Below are 19,535 nucleotides of genomic sequence, written 5' to 3'. Positions count from 1 at the left end.
GTTGGAGTGTGTATGTGTAATTTAAAGTACACACATTTTCTAAAAAAAATACTTGCTTGCTTTTATTATGAAGTTTGCACTTATAAATCTACTAATTGGATTACTCCATTCATTTACGTATATAAGTTGCTACAGTTGCCTTGTAGAGATGACAAAGTATTGAGGTAAAAGTTATTTTATATATGTATATATGTATATATGTATGTCGTATGTTAAGTTTGTTTTGTCACTAGAATTGGCATGAACTGGATTCAAGGTTGTGGTTTTCGGTCAAGACACTAATTTGCTTGAACTTCTAACTTTCTCGCTTGGATTCTCCACCAAGCATAACGTTACATTATTCTTCATTGCATGACAGCAAAATTTACAATGTAAAGTATGTGATGTTCTATTGTTTTGGCATGCTGTAAATGGATGTAACATGAATTCTCGACTTTACTTCTTATGAAATGTTGGGATGAACGTCACGATTTTAGGGCAGCTTCAACTCAGGAAGAGATTCCTTTATCAGGAAAAACTTTTCTACTTTGTGTGTGTTGTGCTGATGAAAACGAATTTATCAGACGTGGGAACTGTACACTGAACATTTTTTGTAAACATTAAGGGTGTTAGCATATTTTAGAATGTTTAAATCATATTACAATGGATTATCTTGCAAACGGTCGCCAATTACAAGGAAACAATCGCTATCGCTGTCTAATGTGCAATTTAATAATTATGTATTAAGTTTTAGTGAGGTCTTCTTTACCTCATACATTTACCTTATAATTCACACACATATTATTCTAAATACGTAGTTTGATTTTCTTTTCATACGTTAACGGAATATCTTTTAGACCAACAGAAACTGTGATATTATAAGTATGGAGATAATTCTCACATATTGCGTATCCACAAGTGAAATATATAATTTTATATCTATTGATGTTAAAAAAAAAAAAAAAGGATAACGGCAATTTTAATAATTTGGATCATGTTTAGCATAAAGGCTACAACATAGCCAAATATTTTCAGACATAATTTTTAAATAATATTTATGTTTAAAAATCTTTTAAATGGTTTTGTTATAGTTATGAATATTTTTGATTTTCAAACCATATTTGTTCCAACCTCTTGGGCTGACGGTGGTTGTTATAAAAACAACCCTTGCAGACTAAAGTACTACTCTTAGGATGTACAATCAATTCTAACCCCTTGGTACGATTCTCCTATTAACAAATTTGATCGAGATTTTTCTTCACTAGATTCTATGTATCAGACTGGAAGTAATTAGTGCAATATTACGCAGTTTTATGCCCATTATAAAGTTACATTCGAAAAAATAAAATAAAATTTATATTTACACTTTTGAGTTGACAAAGCTTAAGAGATGTCAGGGTCATGAATCGAAAAATTAAGTAACAATTTTCCGGAATTCCCAACATGGTAACGACTACAAAATACAAAACTTTCTCAGTGATATAACTAATAAAGATATTCATTGCTTCAAAAATCTGGCGAAGAGACAAAAATTTAGCCAAATAATGTATTCAAGTTATTTTTATACATGTAGATGAAGCATCAGAGAATCTACAGATAATTCACTGTGAAAGTAAGGCATTATCTGCGAGCCTTGCAACTGGCAAATATAAATCTGCGGTCCTTGCTGACGTCACGCGCCGAACCCGACAGCGGACACCCTGCACCCGGCGAGGAGTGAGATCTGAGCTGTCTGCCACTTCCTCCCCCTTCGCCCTGGGATGGCCCACAAGCCGGCGCGACTACCTGCTGCAAACTGTTAGCTAATCCTCCGCTAGGAGAGCCAGGGGCGTAGTTAGCCCCCCCACATTTGAAAATGGCAAATGTTAAAATTGCATATGATAGAGAATCATTTGATCAAGTTTGATCAACCAAAAGTAGAATGTGATCAATCATAGTTTAATAAATATATTCATTTATAAACAACAATAATGCGAAGTTAGTGGCCCCACACTAAGAAATGTCAAATAATATTGAATCTTATGGAGTGTAATTTGATTAATTTTTACTAACCATAAGTTCTTAAAATGAATATTGGAAATTAGCCTTTTTCTCCTATAAATTTAAGAACCAATGTAAATTTTGTATATGAGACAATATTATTTGATTAATTTTTTTTTTTAAGAAAGAGTACTTTTTAATATATTGATTGGAAACAGCATGAAATTACTAATGTTAAAATTGTTTAGGTAATTGTTTAATTTGATCAAGTTTGATCAATTAAATATATCGTTAAATATATAGTGTTTCAATAATATTGTTTTTAATAAACATATTATTGCGTAGATTGCCCGTTTCCACATAAGACCTGGCAAATGGTAGTATTGAATATGATATTCACATATTAATTTTTGAAATAACAAAAAAAAAAAAAACATTTTTGAGCAATACAGTGGTTTGATAATTACATTGATATTGATCAAAAACGGAGTTTCAATCTTCACTTTAAAATTCGATCAATGTGAGTTGTAACCTACATCTAATAAAGAACCTTCTGGTGGCTTTTGAAAAACTATAATTTTTGTTTCATAAGTCACTAGCTGCAGTACCCGGCTTTGCCCGGGCTGAACACCGGGTGATATATTGTCCGCGAGTTACAGCAAAATGGATGGCGATATGTCCAGTGTGGTGGACATTAAGAAATGACACATAATTACCTACTGTTTGTGTATCTGTGACCTATGGTTATCTGTTTACCCATGGCGATCGGTTGAAAGGTTTAGAAGTTGATGCGCACAGCGCCATCTAACGGCGAGTTACAAAAAAAAATGGTTAGCATAAAAATCTTCTCCATGATAAAAACACTTCGATGTGCCAACCTTCGTGGCGATCGGTCAAACGGTGTAAGAGTTTATCGACGTCATACATGCCAACATCCAATTATATATATTCTTATATATTTCGAAATTTTGGGGCTTTCACTTTTGAGGAAGGAGTGGGGTGGGGGGGGGGGTGGGGGGGGGGGGGGGGGTGGTTAAATGTTCAAGACCTCGAATGGTTTGGAACACACCTTCTCGAAAGAATAGATATTTGAAGTTCCTGAAATTGTCAAAATTTTGGGGCTTTGTTCCCAGAGGGTGGCGGGGGTTTCGAGGACCCTGAATGTCTCGTAAACACTTAAAATCGAAAGAGATAGATTTTTAAAAATTTTTAAACTTTCGAAATTTTGGGGCTTTAACCACCTGGGGGGGGGGGGGGGGGGGGGGGGGGGGTGATGTTGAGGACCCCGAATGGCTCGGAAACACTCCAAATCGAAAGAGATATGAAGGAATATAAGAATGTAGGCATTTACTGTACTCCTATCTACCATAATAACAATATAGACAAATAGAAAGCTTATTACCTACCTATGAATAATTATCTAAATAAATTAATAAATAACTGTATGTTTAAGAATTTACGTACATACATAATACTAAACTTCAAACTATACACACCAAAAAAAAAAACTATGGATGTTTGTGAAGCTATTTTTTGTTTGTCATAATGTTTAAAACATTTGTAGGATTTGTTTATATGTAAAACTGTGGTGGCAATATTCCGCTTATCCAAAGGAGTATAGAAATAAATAGAGATATCACTCCCTGTATACACCACAAATCTTTGAATTAAGTAAAAAAAAAAAAAAAAAAAAAAAAAAAAAAAAAAAAAAAAAAAAAAAAAAAAAAAAAAAAAAAAAAAAAACATAGTCCAAAATGAAACAAAAAGTATAAATAACAACTAATTTGACAAAAAAATTTATACAACTGGAATGACAATGTTAACATCCGCCTGAAATTTAATAGAAGTAGGTAGGTAAGAATATTATATAAGAAATTAAATAAATTAAAACATACATAAATAAAATTATCTCACACTCAACCAAACATAATGTTTAATATGAAATAAAGGAAGATGGCAATTACACGTAACTATTCCAATTAATAAAAAAAAATCAACTTTCCTGAAATAGTAAAATTCAAATTTTTCAACAATATATTACATAATTGATAAATATTTCTGGTCTTCGGTCTCAGCAGCCCTAAGACTCTTGACGCTCAGCAGATAAATTATAAACACTAAACCAAACTCCTTGCAAATAAGTAGGTACTGTAAAAAAATAACAATATTGACAAATAGAAAATATTAGTAGGCCCTACCAACCTATGAATAAATTTCGAAGAAATTTATAAGTTAAAGAATTTATATAGGGTACCTACATAATATTAAACTTGAAACTATCCACACAATAAAAACCTAAGAATGTTAGTGAAACTATTTTTTTTTATTTGTCATAATACCTAAAATACGTGTGTTTCCAAAATGAAACAAAGTATAAATAATGACCAATTTGACAAAAACAATTGTACAACTCGAATGACATTGAAAACATACACGTGAAATTTAAAAGAATTATGAGTGCCCTAGGTAGGGAGATAAAAAATATATAGAAAAAAATTAAATTAAAAAAATGGGTGCGTGTACTTAGGTACGCGCATGAAAAGTTATACTTATTTGGAATCATTAAAAAATAGTTTTTAATTGAATGCAACAATATTGCGTGGAGTCCCTCCGCGTGGAAGAATTGAAACTTCGTAATGTGGAAATGAAAATAGGAAGGGGTAGAAATTGATTTTTAGTGAAATCATATTGTATCAAATCAAACTAAAAAAATAAAGAAAAATAAATTTGTAACGATTCATAGATTGATCTTCAGAGAGAGAGAGAGAGAGAGAGAGAGAGAGAGAGAGAGAGAGAGAGAGACCTATTGAATGTCTATAAAACTAACTTTTTTATGAGAGCAGATTTTCATTAAATAAATCATGAAATCATTCAACGATAAAAGCTGTTTATTTAATAAGCGGACGGGTTCGCCCCAAGGAGAAAATTGACGCGGCGAAACCTCGTGAACATAGAGAAATGACACACACTCACTATTTATGTGTCTATGAAACATGATTTTTTTTCTGCAATTTAAACTGTAATATACAAAAACGGTATTGAAAATTGAAACAAATATGGCGACAATACAAACTGTCAAGATCTTTATTTTTTTCTTTCTCTCTACTTAGTTCCTTACAATAGCAAAACGTAACGTAATGGCTTGAAAGCTATTGCTCGGCAGACATAGAGAAATGACACTAACAGTTTGTATATCTATGACACACATTACATAAAATTAAGATATATTTTTTTAACCTGTTTAAATTTTTTTTTTGGACAAAAGATAGTCTATGTCCATCCCCAGGATATAGTCTATCTCCTTGCCAAATTTCATTACGATCCGTTCAGCCGTTCAGCCGGGAAAAGGTAACAAACAGACAGACAGACAGACAGACAGACAGACAGACAGAGTTACTTTCGCATTTATAATATTAGTAAGGATTTCTGTCAATATATAGATACTAATTTTTATGTAGCCTATACAATACATGTATTTTTTAAATGTGAATTGTTACTTTTTACCCCGATATTAAAATTGGGAAAAATTATATTAAACATTTTAATCATAATTGTTTAATTTTATCAACAAGTAGTTGTGTTTTATGTAATACTTTTTCATGATATACCTAATTGATTTAAAAAAATTCTCTTTCCAAACATGCATGACAATATTTTTATTACTAATACTTCCTAAAGGGAACTTTTTAGTTACATTTTCGTTACTGGAAGTTTAGGTTTTAACATTTTTTGTAGCTTAGAAATATTTATAAAAAATATTTTCTGTACTGAGGCGTGTACCACCTGCTTCTAATTTACAATTATCTTTATTAAAATTTATATTTCTAAAGTATTTATTCTTCCGAAAACATTAACGTTTTTTTTTTTATTATTTTTGACGATCAGATGTTCTATTGTATTGTTATTCACAATTTTTTAGATTTAATGTTAGCTGCCATATTTATTTCCTTATTTTCCTAATGTTTTTATATTAAGTATTTTAACTATTTTATGTTTAATTCTAGTCTCTAGTTTTCGTATCTATTTTGTGAGAATTCTTTATTGATTTTATGAACTATCAATTGTAAACGATTGAGACTCCTAGCAGAGTTCTGCTAAGGTTAATTCTACTACTGGTTGGGAAGATCATAGTTGTAAATTTTGGCACACAAAATGGTTTCGCCGCTGAGAGCAGTGATGTTCGATTCAGGTAACACGTTAATTGTTTTTAATGCATTCATGGTGGCCGTTTGCGTATTTCAAGTTGAAAGAATACTACGTGTAAAACCTCTTAGTTCGTTTTGAACTAAGAATAAGAAAAGCTAAACTTTTAAATTAATCAATTTTAAATTTAGTTTTAAAATATGCCTAGTTATTGATTTTGTGCCTGTTTTCAAAACTGGTTTCAGAAAGTATGATGCTAGCATTAAAATATTTCAGGCTCTCTCCTATAAAAAAAAAAAAAAAATAAAATGATTTATGTAACTGAAATAACTCAAGGGGGGGGGGGGGGGGGGGGGGGACAGAGAGATAAAAAAACTGATTACGCGTGTGAAATTTATTTCCATGTTAGAGAACATAAATTGTATACCTAACCTTAAATGCTATCCCGACTTCCTACTTACAGCAAAGTTAGACATTATGTATTAGGATGAGTTGGTTGGTATCAAACCAGATATTAATTGTATAAGTTTTTTATTATCACTGAGCATCCTATTTTTTATTGGTGAGACACCCAGTGAGCTAGCAGCTTCATTAACAGATGTAATGACAACCTCAGGACTAGAAAATAATTCTTATTCGTTATTCACAGTCTTGGTGTTCTTCACTTCCTTTACAGCTAAGCCTTTTTTAAGCAAGTACAACAAAATGACTTGCCTAATTTTAGTAATAAGCTCAGGTGTGTATTACTTAGTTCTAAACTGACTTCTCTTAAGTAGTTTTTTGATAGCTTTCTCGTGGCATGAAAAAGGATCGCAACAGCTACCAACAAATAAATGATGATATTTGTCAACCAATATTTTATGATGGCGAGTGCATAACATATTTACACATTCGCTCTTAAATCTCCTTTTCAATAAAGCAATGCCTCCAAAATAATAATCAGAAAATCTTTTTATAATTTACTTCCCATTTGAATTGTTCACACAACTGTCTGTCAACAATGTGCCGATGGAGCACAGTTCAGTCTTAAACTCGCACATTTTTCCAAAGCCTATTATCGCTCGTTTACCTTTTAGATGCATTACAATTGCATGTCCAAATAAAGGTTCCAAAAAACCACTTTTGCCGAGAGAAATAACTTCCACAACAAGACTATACTGGACAGAAGCTCACAGTAGACTTAGCTAACGAGCATCAAATATTTCCTCTACTGGACTCATATGCAGTTAGTTGAAACTCGCTAACACCAGGTCCGTGCAGGTTCAGCTGAAGACATAGCCACTCCAGCAAACAATCTCACAACACCAGACATTTAGAAACATGTAGGTAAGCTTGTTAACACAATATAGAAGATACCTACATTTGTAAGCTTTTATAAATTTTTTGGTAGCCGTAATGCTATGATTACATGGGAGCTTACGAGTTATAAACTGTCACTTTTAAGCATGATACTGAATTAATATTGAAAAATTAGTTGCATTTAGAAGCTATCAATTTTAAAAATGCATGCTCCTTAGTGTAGAAATTTTTTACAACTGTAAGTGTTTAGATTTTGAGGATTTTTTTTATAAAGTGTGAGAAAATATTATAAATTGAGTGCGCAAGGTGAAAGAGTATTTCTCAGGCTACCAATAAAAAAAAAGGTTTGGTGTTTTAGGACCTTTGAAGAACACATGATTTAAGTTATGACACTGTTTAAGCTTCTGAAAGCCTGAAGTGATTTTAGAAGATATTTGAGTGTTCATAACTTCTAAACCAGTTTGAAACACAAAACTATTTTCTTGTGGGAATTGGTTACATAACAACGGAAGTTTATACCTGCAAAAGAAAAAAAATCCGTTCATCCCTTTTCAGTTTACATGACTGGAAAGTTGGCAATTATTGAACATAATTGGATTTTAAAAATTGGAATAACTATAAGGGTGAAAAAACACGGCAGTTACAATGCATGATGTCAAAGAGGGGTACCCAGAGTTTTAATAAAAATATAATAAAGGTTTGTTATTCATAGCCCTTTTTAAGCTACAAAGGGTTAAAAATGGCTTTTTTAAGCTTACGAAACACAAAATTTAAGCCCTTTTTAGTAAATGTGTAGTATGTAAGAAAGTTGTATTTGTAGAAATATAAAGAAAGCTCGAACCCTTATCTGTACGTTGGTAAAAACAAGAACTATATTACTGTAATGGAAAATTAAATATTATTTTTGTAAATGGTTGCAACAGCTGATTTTGCTACGCGGGACGCCACATCAAAGGGCCTATATCGAGTACGGAGAGAGATAAAAATTTAATACAAATGTTTTTCGCATATTGGATAGTGATTGTTACCGTAGTTAAATTATAAATAGTTCAAGCAACCAAAATAAAAAAAATTTCCTGATTTCACATGGAATGACTCTTAACCTTTTGAGATGACGTTGGTTTTGGGGCATATGACTTATGAAAAAAAAATCATGAAGTCGCACCATGGCAACGGCTAAAATAGGTAGTCTTTCTTAAAAATCTACCTTATCATACGTTTAAATACCCGGAAACTGCTGAAACACTCTACATTTAAATTAAATACGTTAATTAGAAAACCTAATGCTAATGTTGAGATTCATTCCACTTTTTTAAAAATTATAAATGCCATGCTATATTTCAAAATCGCAGTTTAATTGACATAATTGTATTCTGGAAGAAAACAGTTTAATTTTTCATGTTTCTTCCAAGATAATTTAACATTCGGTTGTATATTACAAAGACTATAACACAGTAAGTTTTGATGACACATGTAACAATATTATCACAATAATCTGCAGGTTTGCAAGCAATTTTTCCATCAAATCAATTAAGACATAAAAACACAACTTTATAAAATAAAAAAAGCTACCGTATACAAAAAATATCCACACCAGTGAACCATACAACTGTTATATATCAAATTTAATTTCAACAATTAACAATAATTGGAATAAACATTTTATGTGGTTACATTTCTTGGACACTCTCTTTGTAAGTTACTGAAAACACCTTTTAACATAAAATTTCTTCTTTTAATAATTTCAACGATTATTTCCTATTGTACATTACAATAATTACAACAAAGTACATTAATAACGACATATTTTACAATCATTTACTTTACATTTATAACATAACATATTTATTTACACATTTAAAAACAATATTTTTTCAACTCATCTATGAGAATATTAAATAATAAACATTATAAAATACAAGTTGTCACACATTATATAATTTTAACAGTATAATTCTCAGTTGTTTAATTACAATTTGAAAAATTATCAACTATTGGAATAAGAATTTAATGCGGTGACAGTTCTTGGTCACTTTCTGTGTGCATTACCAAAACGATCTAAAAAGGGGAAGACGTCTGGACACCCCCTCTTACCTTTTTGTCACCGATAGTTCTTTAAACAGCATCGGCGGTAGTAACTAAGTTGCAGTTTATATTGTTTGCATTCGATATAGTTAGAATTAATGCCAATAAAAAGAAGAAAATATTTTAATATGTATAATGTAACAATAGCAGTGTTTACAATGTTTGTAGAAAACGTATATAACGCAGGTACTTAAAGTATTAGATTACATAATGTTTGAAGTTAAAGTGTGCGTGCTATTATATATTTTAATTATCATTCATAGTTATTTGAATACATAATGTTTTCTTTTTATTAATTTTTAATAAGTTTTAATTTTGCTCCCAATATTTAGTTTTCTACTTTACGAGGCTAGAGAGTTACGAAAATTAAACAATTATGGTTTGAAAATAATGTGTTTTTGCCCTAATGAATTAAGATCACATAAACTTTTACGTATTTCCGTCTCTTACAATGAAAGGAATTTTTTTAATGACTAAACATGAAATTATTTATAGATTTAAAGTTAACTGATTAGCAGGCCTACTTGCAGGAAATATTAATCGTCTTTTTTGTCTTTAAAAATTATATTGGTAGAGGCGACTACACAAGCCAGAAAATTTGTTTTCTTGTGGATTAAAGCTTTCTACAAATATTTTGGCTGCATAAAATATGTAAAAATTTTCGATCGATACATCTGGAATATTCTACAGAAAACAAAGGGTTCTTTGTTCATCCTTTTTCCTAGAATGTTCTACATGGGTATAGAAACCTGCATTTGCGCGGCCCTGCCTTCAGTAGGTACATAAATCTACCTGTGCCTGTATGTAGGCTGAGCCCAATGTAATTTTTGCTCCTATGGCGTTCTCTAAACGCTCTTTACTGAGGTTGCATTTGGTTCTTAAAGTATTTAAAAAAACACACTTCACTTCAGTGAGTACAGTAGATTGAGAGCTCTCTCCGAACTTAAAGTATATTTTTATCTCCTGTTTGAGCCCCGGTAGATCAATGATAGGTATTTATTTAAAAATTATTTAGGTTAATAGAAGCGTTAAAGTTTTTTTAATGTTCATACACAACATATACACAATAAGTGGAATTATTTTATTATGTTTTCAACTGTTACTTCGAACGTGTGTGCATTATAAAATTCTCGACATTTTTTTAGTTATTTCATTAAACATCAAAATCTGTAAATTAAATATCTCATGATATATTAACACTGATATATTAAATTCGTTGTGAATTCTTTGTAAATATTCCCCAATAATCTTCAAGAAGCATTAAGAGGCTGTTGTATATATATACTTTATATTTATAATTTTCTTTAAGAAACTGTACTAATTTAAATATCTAAAATTGAATTTTGAATTTTTAATTAAAAAATTCGAAATACTGAAAAGTCTGACTTTTGACTAAAAACATCTTTATTTTGTAAGAGACATGCTTCCTACTTCGCTATTTTTTCAGCGATTTTTAAGGTTTATTTAGTTGGTAATAAATTACCACCTGCCTTAAATTATTTATTTCTATTTATATAAGATTTTATTTGGCCTATATTACGACTTTGTGACTAATTTCAGCTGATAGGAACATGCAGGGTGGCATTCATGTTTTGGCGTTGGCCTCGAACCCAGGGCCCACTGTCTTTCGTGGTTGAAGTGCGAATGAAGATGGACTAACGTCTAAGAGTAAATTCCTATGTAGGCCTACATTTGTTACAGTATGTTTCAATAATGATTACAGTACAACCCGGTTATAACATTCCCGTTTTTAACATTTTCCCGCCTATAACACCATAATTTCATGGTCCCGTCATTTCTCCATTTATCACAATGCTTTAATTTCCTGCCTGTAACAATATTAACATTTCTACATTCCCGCCTTTAACGTTCAAATTTGCTTTGATAACTGCCACAATTTTCAGTATCTCTTCCTTCAAAGTCATAATTTAGAGCAAAAACATAGCTAGAAAATACAACACGCATATACAAACATCAGATGTTTACATTTGTGTAGTTCACCATAGACGTGGTACACACGCACTAAACAACTTGCACCGGATCAACTATCAATATGGCGTCCTGTTCGCACATGTTAGCCTATGACTTGTTCCGTTATACTTATGATGCACATTTTGTGCACTGATACATGGTCGGAAACAGTGCTACTGTATTCTATGGTGCTGGTTTTTGTTTCAAAGGTTTAACACCTTGAGATGGTTAAATGTTCTATGGATATATTCACGGCTTTTGTTTGTGGTTAACCTTTACCGTAATTTTTTTTTTCACTTACTTATTGTAGTCACGGTCGTATTTAATTAAAATACGCAGTATTGAAATTTTATTCAGGTTATTGTACGGCTAAGATGGCCGATAAATATAAACGAAAATCATATTCTGTAGCTGAAAAAATTCAGTTTATTAACTAGTGGACAGGAACCCCAACAAAACGCGTGTTGTGATTGCAAAAGAGTTGAATATTTCTGTTTGTGTCTGAACTGTATCGTACAACACTTTTTTTTAGCATATTATTAGGTATTATCTATAAATAAAATTAACCAATTTTCCACTCTATTGCTGTACTTAGTGTATTACTCCTGTATTGTGTTGTTTTACCTATACTCTTTAAATTAATCAATCGACACGTAATTTATACAAAGTGAAGATGTAATTTTATGATTTCCTGCTTATAACATTTTCCTGCTTATAACATTTTTTTAAGTTGGTCCCTTGGAGAATGTTATAACAGGGTTGTACTGTATTAGTAATCATCTGTTTCTTTGCAACTTACTGCAGAGAGTTTTACATCAGCAAACTGCTCAAGAGCGTCCTAAAGCGGTACGGTGTAAAGCTTGACTAACCATGTCAATCACAACTGGGTCCGAAACGGCGAACAGATGCGCTTTTTAGCCTAGTATTGTGCTAGTATGTTTTTTCATCTCTGAAAAAAAAATTTCACACTCCAGGTATCCGCCCAACCTTGGCAGGAGTTTCAAAATCCTACTGATCCAACATCATATTTAATACATAATTGTTTCTTATGATCTTAGAATACTTTCAGGTCATACAACAAACATGGCTTTAATAACATAAGTTAGAATTAGCTGTAACATTTTAATTGACTAAACAATAGCCCATTGTAGCACTACAGGCAGGTATGCGTGTTCAAAACCCTGCTGATGAATGTAATATTTTGTTTCATTAATTAAAATCGCTTATGAAACATAAATAAATAAGGTTTTAAAACAAGTAGACACAACTTCATAGTAACATAAATCAGCTTAACCTTTACTTTTATGTGAATCATTAAAACATTTATCGTCTATTTCAAAATATAGAATAGTACTTCCAGTTGTTGTAACTCACTGCTGTTCCGAACTTTCTTCACTTTTTGGGTCAGATCATCGTACAGTTCCCACGAGTTGTCCTTGCGCAAGCAGTACGATACAAAGTGATTCCCTCCCACAAGAGCAATGGCGCCTCCTAGTACATAACATTTGCCCTGAGAGAAGTAGGAACTTCAGATAACATAATTCCAGCACCAGTGATTCCTACACAAGGTTCTAACATGATATGATCCATTGTCTTTTTGGTTTCTTTCAAGTTACATGAAGTTTTGCAAATTTTTTTTTGTATGCAACATCGCGTTGGCCACCGCGATGTGAAGATTATGGATACCACTTGCAATGTCATTGTAATTTATATCCAAAAACATATACCTTCTTTCCTGGCTTATTGCTGAACATCCTTCTTCGCAGCAACAACAATAAGTGACAACACTTTCCAGAGAATTCAGTGCTTTGGCCATAAAAGCACCAACGGAGTCTTCCGCATCAACTACGCTAGTCGCTTCACATAGTCGAGAAGGCGAGGAGGAGTACAAAGAAAGTAGAAGTTCTCCTCGTTTCTGGTATGACCTTGAATTTGGTCCATTTACCAGAAAAAATTCAACGAATTCCCCGAATACATTGCCAGATTTTCGTACGAATTCTTGATACCCACTGTGATCCAGTGACAAGCAAGCCATCAGGTGAGCAATGGAATCGAATGGGCAGGTGTTATTAAATTGGTAGAATACATTATTAATCTTTATTGGTCGTAAACAGTTACCATTCTGTAGAATATCCACAGAGCCCTTGCACATAAGTGGGTCATCCAAATGAAGCATGATATTTGGTTCTACTTGTAGATATGTCCTTCGCTTCTTCAGTGGTAGCGTATATTCTTGAACCGCAGGCACTGTATTGCCTAAAAAAAAATACATAATATAATAGCAGACAATGCGTGTGTCTTAACATTTTAATGGCATGGTAGCAAAATTTAAACTAAACGTAATAATTTTACCAGTTACATAATGAAATACATTAAGTTTTATTATTAGAGATTTTATGAAGAAATAGCTCTTCAATTTATTTTCTCATTAACTTGAAGCAAAATAAACAAAACAAGATTTACCGATAACTTCATAGCATATAAATATAAATTTATTATAGTAATGTAATAAAAAATAGTAAATATGGCCGTGCGTTTTTCTATGATCACACCTTAACTAAAGAACGGATTGGAATGAACTATCAACAAACTTTACATCAGCAAGCACTTACACATGCAATTTATATATAAGTAACTTTCCAGATATTTAAGACCATTTAACTGCTGCTTGAATATCTCTTCCAAACACTTTAACGTTTAAAATAAATTATTAAATTTTATTTCAAAAATCTACTAATTTTTAAATTAAAAAAGTGTTTTTATGTTTTATTTCAATATTTAGTTTTTAGCTATCCAAATTAAACCATCCTGGAAACACTTGATACGTATTTCTAATCGAATCATTATTTCAGGAGCTGATTCTTGTTGTAATATATATATGTATATATACATACATATATATACACATATACACACACAATAGCCGTATCCCGCCCGCTTCGCTGGACGTCCCATACCGGTACGTTTTGTCGTTTTTACGAAAAGGAGATTCCAAATGATCATTATGAAATGAAAAGGTGTACATGTTTGCAGTCTACCTTGCAACCAAATGACTCCACGAAATTACCTGGTCTTTAGTTGGACACCCAGAATTTTGCGGATTCATTTGGTGTCAGGAAATAGATTCACGGTCCTATTCATGCTTCAAGCTCATTTCAATACTTAACTATTTAAGAATATATTTTTTTCTAGAAGTTATGTGCAAAGTTGTTTGAAGTTTTAGTATAGGTTAATTATATGATGTTAAAAATTTTGAGTCGATAGTGTTGGAAGAAATATTTTACTTTTATGAGAAAACGTTTTTCTCCTTTAATTTAATGATGTAGACAATTAAAAAAAATATATAACTCTCGTCGAAATTATTTTAACTAAGTTTATACCATCCTTTACACTGACACTTTTATTTATTAAGGATATAGCTTGATATCAGTTGCCTTAAAACTTCTATCACTAAGGTCTATTCGTTAGTATGGAGTCACTAATGTTTATTTCTTAGGATAGTCACTGATGTCTGTTTGTTACAACAGTCATTATGAAAATGCAAGGAGAGAGCACCCCACAATTTTATTCTTTAAAATTAATATTTTTGTTAATTACATGATTCTTACATTTCATTCATTAAAAAATTATGTTATACAGAGTTGTAGTTCATTGACACTTTTGAATAAATTACTACAATATCAAAGCGTGTTTTTAGTTTTTTTAAATATAATTTTACTTTTTAGTTCTTATTGACTTAATGCTTTAACAATTTCCTCCCAATTTTAGAAATTGTGGGGCTTTGACCCCTTGTGGGGGGAAGGGGAAGTTTGAGGACTCGAATGGCTTGGTCTTGGTAATTTTTAACATGCCAAAAAAATATATTCTGGCTAAATTTTATACCTATAAGAGTTATAGTTTGAAAAAGTTAATTTTTTTAATTAACGACCTCGCAACCCTCCTTGCGGGTGGAATTTCGTAAAATCTGTTCTTAGCTGACCTCTACTCGGCGAAAGGAATATTTAAAGCCTCTAGGTCTTATGGTTCCAGAGATTTCGTGATGAGTGACTATATAGTTGGGAAATTCATATATATATATATATATATATATATATATACAGTCAAACCTCTCTGAAACGACCCCTCACGGTTCCCAGGAATAGGGTCGTAATAGAGGGGGGGTCGTAATAGATGTTTTCCAAAATTTTCAATTCATTTAAACCCCCCTCCCCCTCCCAAACCGCTACTCGCTAACCAGCCGTACAATGGCAGGATGCTGTCACTCACAATGCTAGACGGCTTTGCTTTAAACCCACTTCAACCTTCATAAGTCTTACAGGCCACCTCTAAAGAAAATATGTGCTAGTTTACATGTACGTTTTCTGCTTTCCGTAGTTATATACACTAGAACCCCGATGTCACGAACCCCGGATTTAACGAAACAGTGATTTTACGAATACATTCTCGGGAACCGAAAAAAAATTGGACATTATGACCAAAATGTGAAAATCAGGAAAAAAAAATTTAAAAAAAACTAAATGAAAGATCATTAAAATCTGTTAATTTTAACACACAGCGTATTTTTGTGTCGGCTTTAATACTTCCAATAATGTTCATGTAAGAATACCAGAAAAATAATGGGACATTTCCTTTAAAAATATGGCAGCTGTAGGTTCTGCAACGCGAGTGGGTGCACACGAAGCTCGCCCGGCTGGCTAGCCGCAGCGGCTTCATGACGCATAAGCTCACCCCTCCCTCCCCTCTCGTTAATATCATCCCTCCCAGACACAAAAACCATCTAGTGTCCTCCCTTATAACACCCCAACTTCGCTCCCCTATAAAAAACCTTCAGTGAGAAAATGCTCATTTCACACTCCCTTCTCCTGTAAAATTGGGCTATTATGAATGGGGTACTAAAGTGGCAAGGGAGGGGTCAAAATATGTCTCTTTTCACACCAAGTTCGAGTTCAGTCATCTCTGGCAAGGAATTTACAAGCTTTTAAACTTAAATATAAATGTATTTTAATAGCAAGGGTCCTATGAAAAGGAATATACTGAATAAAATCAAGCTGCTGTCACCAAACAAAGCATAAACGGCCCAATGCGTGGTCGCTTCGTTATTGCTCACGCGAGAGGCGAGACGTGGAATGTTAGAAGAAATATAATGCGGGGGAGACAAACGGCAGCCAGTGTGTTTCCTGCGTGGGCAATAAGTGGCGTAACTTTTTTTTTTATGCTGGGTGAAGCGACCTTTTTCTATCAACCCACGGGAAAAGATAATTGCTTGAGCTGTCAAAATAAACATCGCTGCGGCAGTTAAAACAAGTCGAGGCGGGCGTGCATCCAGTCGGTCGCTGTGTATTGTCAACCGATAGTAATCAAAATCAAGAGGATAGTAATCAAAATCAAGAGAAATCCAGCAGGTAGCTTTCTTTGCCTTAACTGCGTACCACACTAGACAGTCGCAAAAAGCTAAACGTAAACACGTTGCCACAAAAACCTTTATCTGCACCCTGCCGGAAAAGGGACGTGGAATGGGGGTTGTTAAGCGCTGACAGCGGTCGTAAACACGTTGCCACAAAAACCTTTATCTGCACCCTGCCGGCAAAGGGACGTGGAATGGGGGTTGTTAAGCGCTGACAGCGGTCGACAGGAAGTGGTATCTATTTTTAGATATGCGCTGCCTACAGCTGTACAGCACTCGGCAAGATAAACACAGTAACACGCTACTCACCACAAGAAACTTATTTTCTGTCCGATTTTCTTCGGATTTTCGGCAATTTTTCATGGTTCCTCGAAATCTGGTTGTAATAAAGAGGTGGTCGCAATAAATGGGGTCGCAACAAAAAGGTTTTACTGTATATATATATATATATATATATATATATATATATATATGAAACTAGCTGAAGTACCCAGCGTTGCCCGGGCTTAACCACGCTTTGGAGCTGATTTTCGGAAGACCTCATTCCCAGTTAATAATTGTGTAATATTAGGACCATCACTACCGAGTGGGGCATATACTTGAAAAAAAAAAGGCAATTATTAATTTTTAACGACCCTGCAAAATTTTAACGTAGATGAAGAGTAGGTACACAAACAATGCAATAGCCGTTGCCATTGAAACGAATGAAGCATCAACAATGCTACAGCCGTTGCCATGGTGATTTTCTACCAAGAACTGGAATTATGATATTTAACGTCCCCCGAAACTCCCCTTGGGAGCGGATTTCCTCAAAATCCGTTCTTAGCTGACCTCTACATGCCAAAAGGAATATTCCTACCTAATTTCAAGTAGGAATATTCCTTTTGGCATGTAGAGGTCAGCTAAGAACGGATTTTACGGAAATCCACTTCCAAGGGGAGTTTCGGGGGCGTAGAATATCAAAATTTCCACTTTTTGGTAGAAAATCACCATGGCAACGGTTCTAGCATTGTTGATGCTTCCTTTGTCTCCATGGAAACGGCTATTGGATTGTTGGCTCATTTTGCGGGTACGATAAAGATAAAAAATTATTATTATTTTTAAGTACATGTCCTACAGACTTGAAACTGGACAGTAATGTTCCTTATGTTACACATGATGACTTTTCCGAAAATCAGCTCCCAAGGGTGGTTAAGCCCGGGCAACAGTGGGTACTTCGTCTCCATTACAACGTTCCGTGCTCAAGAGTCGGAAAACCATCTGTGCTATTCGTTTTTTCTTCGGTACATTACAAAGAATTGTATTAAGTTTTTGTCAAAATTAATTAATTTCCATTTTATTTCATTTATATTAACTATAAATAAAAGATTTGGTCTCATTCCCCCCCCCCCCCCCCCCCAATAATACAACCATGCGAAGCCAAGTCCTACAGCTAGTTTTATATATATATATATATATATATATATATATATATTACAAGTAACCCTCTTGCACCCCTTGCACCCAAATACAATATTTTTATAGGTAATTTAACCTTGTCATCCGGTCCATGTTTAGTTTAAATTCACATATGTTACATATTTTTATTTTTAGAACTCTTGAGACTTTTTAATTATAAGTTTAAAAACATCAATAAGTTATCTTAACGACCGAAACACGTCGAAACATTTTTTTTGCCTAAAATTATAGAGATGTAAATAAATCATAAAACTGCATTTAAAAATCTAAATATCTTAAGTATAAAATATTCATCAGTTCATGAGTTACTTACCCATGTTGGGTGAATTTGTGTCAGGATTGGTTTCACCTCTCCATTTCTCGACGTACAGCAACTCTTGACTTGAAATGTTGGGACATTCTTTAGTGTATTTCTGCTTGGATATGCTTTCACCAGTATTTATTTGTTCTGCATGAGCAATTTTTGTGCTGCCACTTAGAGCTTGAATGTGCTTTGCAATGAACCTAGTAATGGAAATAGGTGGGGATTCGTGCATCAATATTGCCTATTTTAGCAATGAAAAATCCCCTTCAACTGGTACTGATGTGGCAACTCTGTTGGGTGACATAAATTCTTGTGACATAACATTAGTCCACGGTGGAAAATACTTCAGCAGCCAAGCTAATTTACCCGCAAATTGTGGACAATAATACGGATTGGGGTCCACCCCAGCCCTTTGTGAGCTATCTTTAGCTTTGTTTTTTATAGCTTCCACCCACTGTGTAATGTTATTTTTTCCCATTACATCTAAGTCTTCAAACAGATTTTCATCAGGACTAAATATCTGTTTTAATGTTTCGTCTGATGAATCTGCAATCGCAATGGTTTCTTCTAACTGTGGTGTCGACAGCAGAGAACCTAGAAACTTCTTTGCTTTTTCACAGTCTGAAATTTCGTTTTCTCTTGACACAGTAAAGCCGCAAGTTTCTGAAGATGACAATGTTATTGTGGCCAAAGAAATATCGTGAAGTTCTTCACATGTGTTTGCTTTAACCATGAAAGCAACACATCTGATGTAAAATTTCCGTACCAGTCGTCCATCTTTTGGGTAACATTTCCACCTACATACAGTTTTAATGAGGTGGGCAACATCAACCCGAATGTAGCATCTTGGTAGTAGTTTCTTTCTGTGCATCACATTTTTGAAACACTCTTCCATATATCTACCTAGACTCA

General features: G+C 33.2%; 1 protein-coding gene across 4 annotated transcripts in view; it reads right to left on the bottom strand.

Moving 5' to 3' along the window:
- LOC134527270 (THO complex subunit 1) overlaps positions 1 to 19,535 on the bottom strand; it is a 259,110-nt gene that overhangs the window by 75,447 nt on the left and 164,128 nt on the right. The gene's annotated exons all lie outside the window — the stretch shown is intronic.

The sequence above is a fragment of the Bacillus rossius genome, chromosome 1 (assembly GCF_032445375.1).
Source record: "Bacillus rossius redtenbacheri isolate Brsri chromosome 1, Brsri_v3, whole genome shotgun sequence".
In the NCBI taxonomy this organism is placed as follows: domain Eukaryota; kingdom Metazoa; phylum Arthropoda; class Insecta; order Phasmatodea; family Bacillidae; genus Bacillus; species Bacillus rossius.
This window is presented reverse-complemented; position numbering and strand designations above follow the sequence as displayed.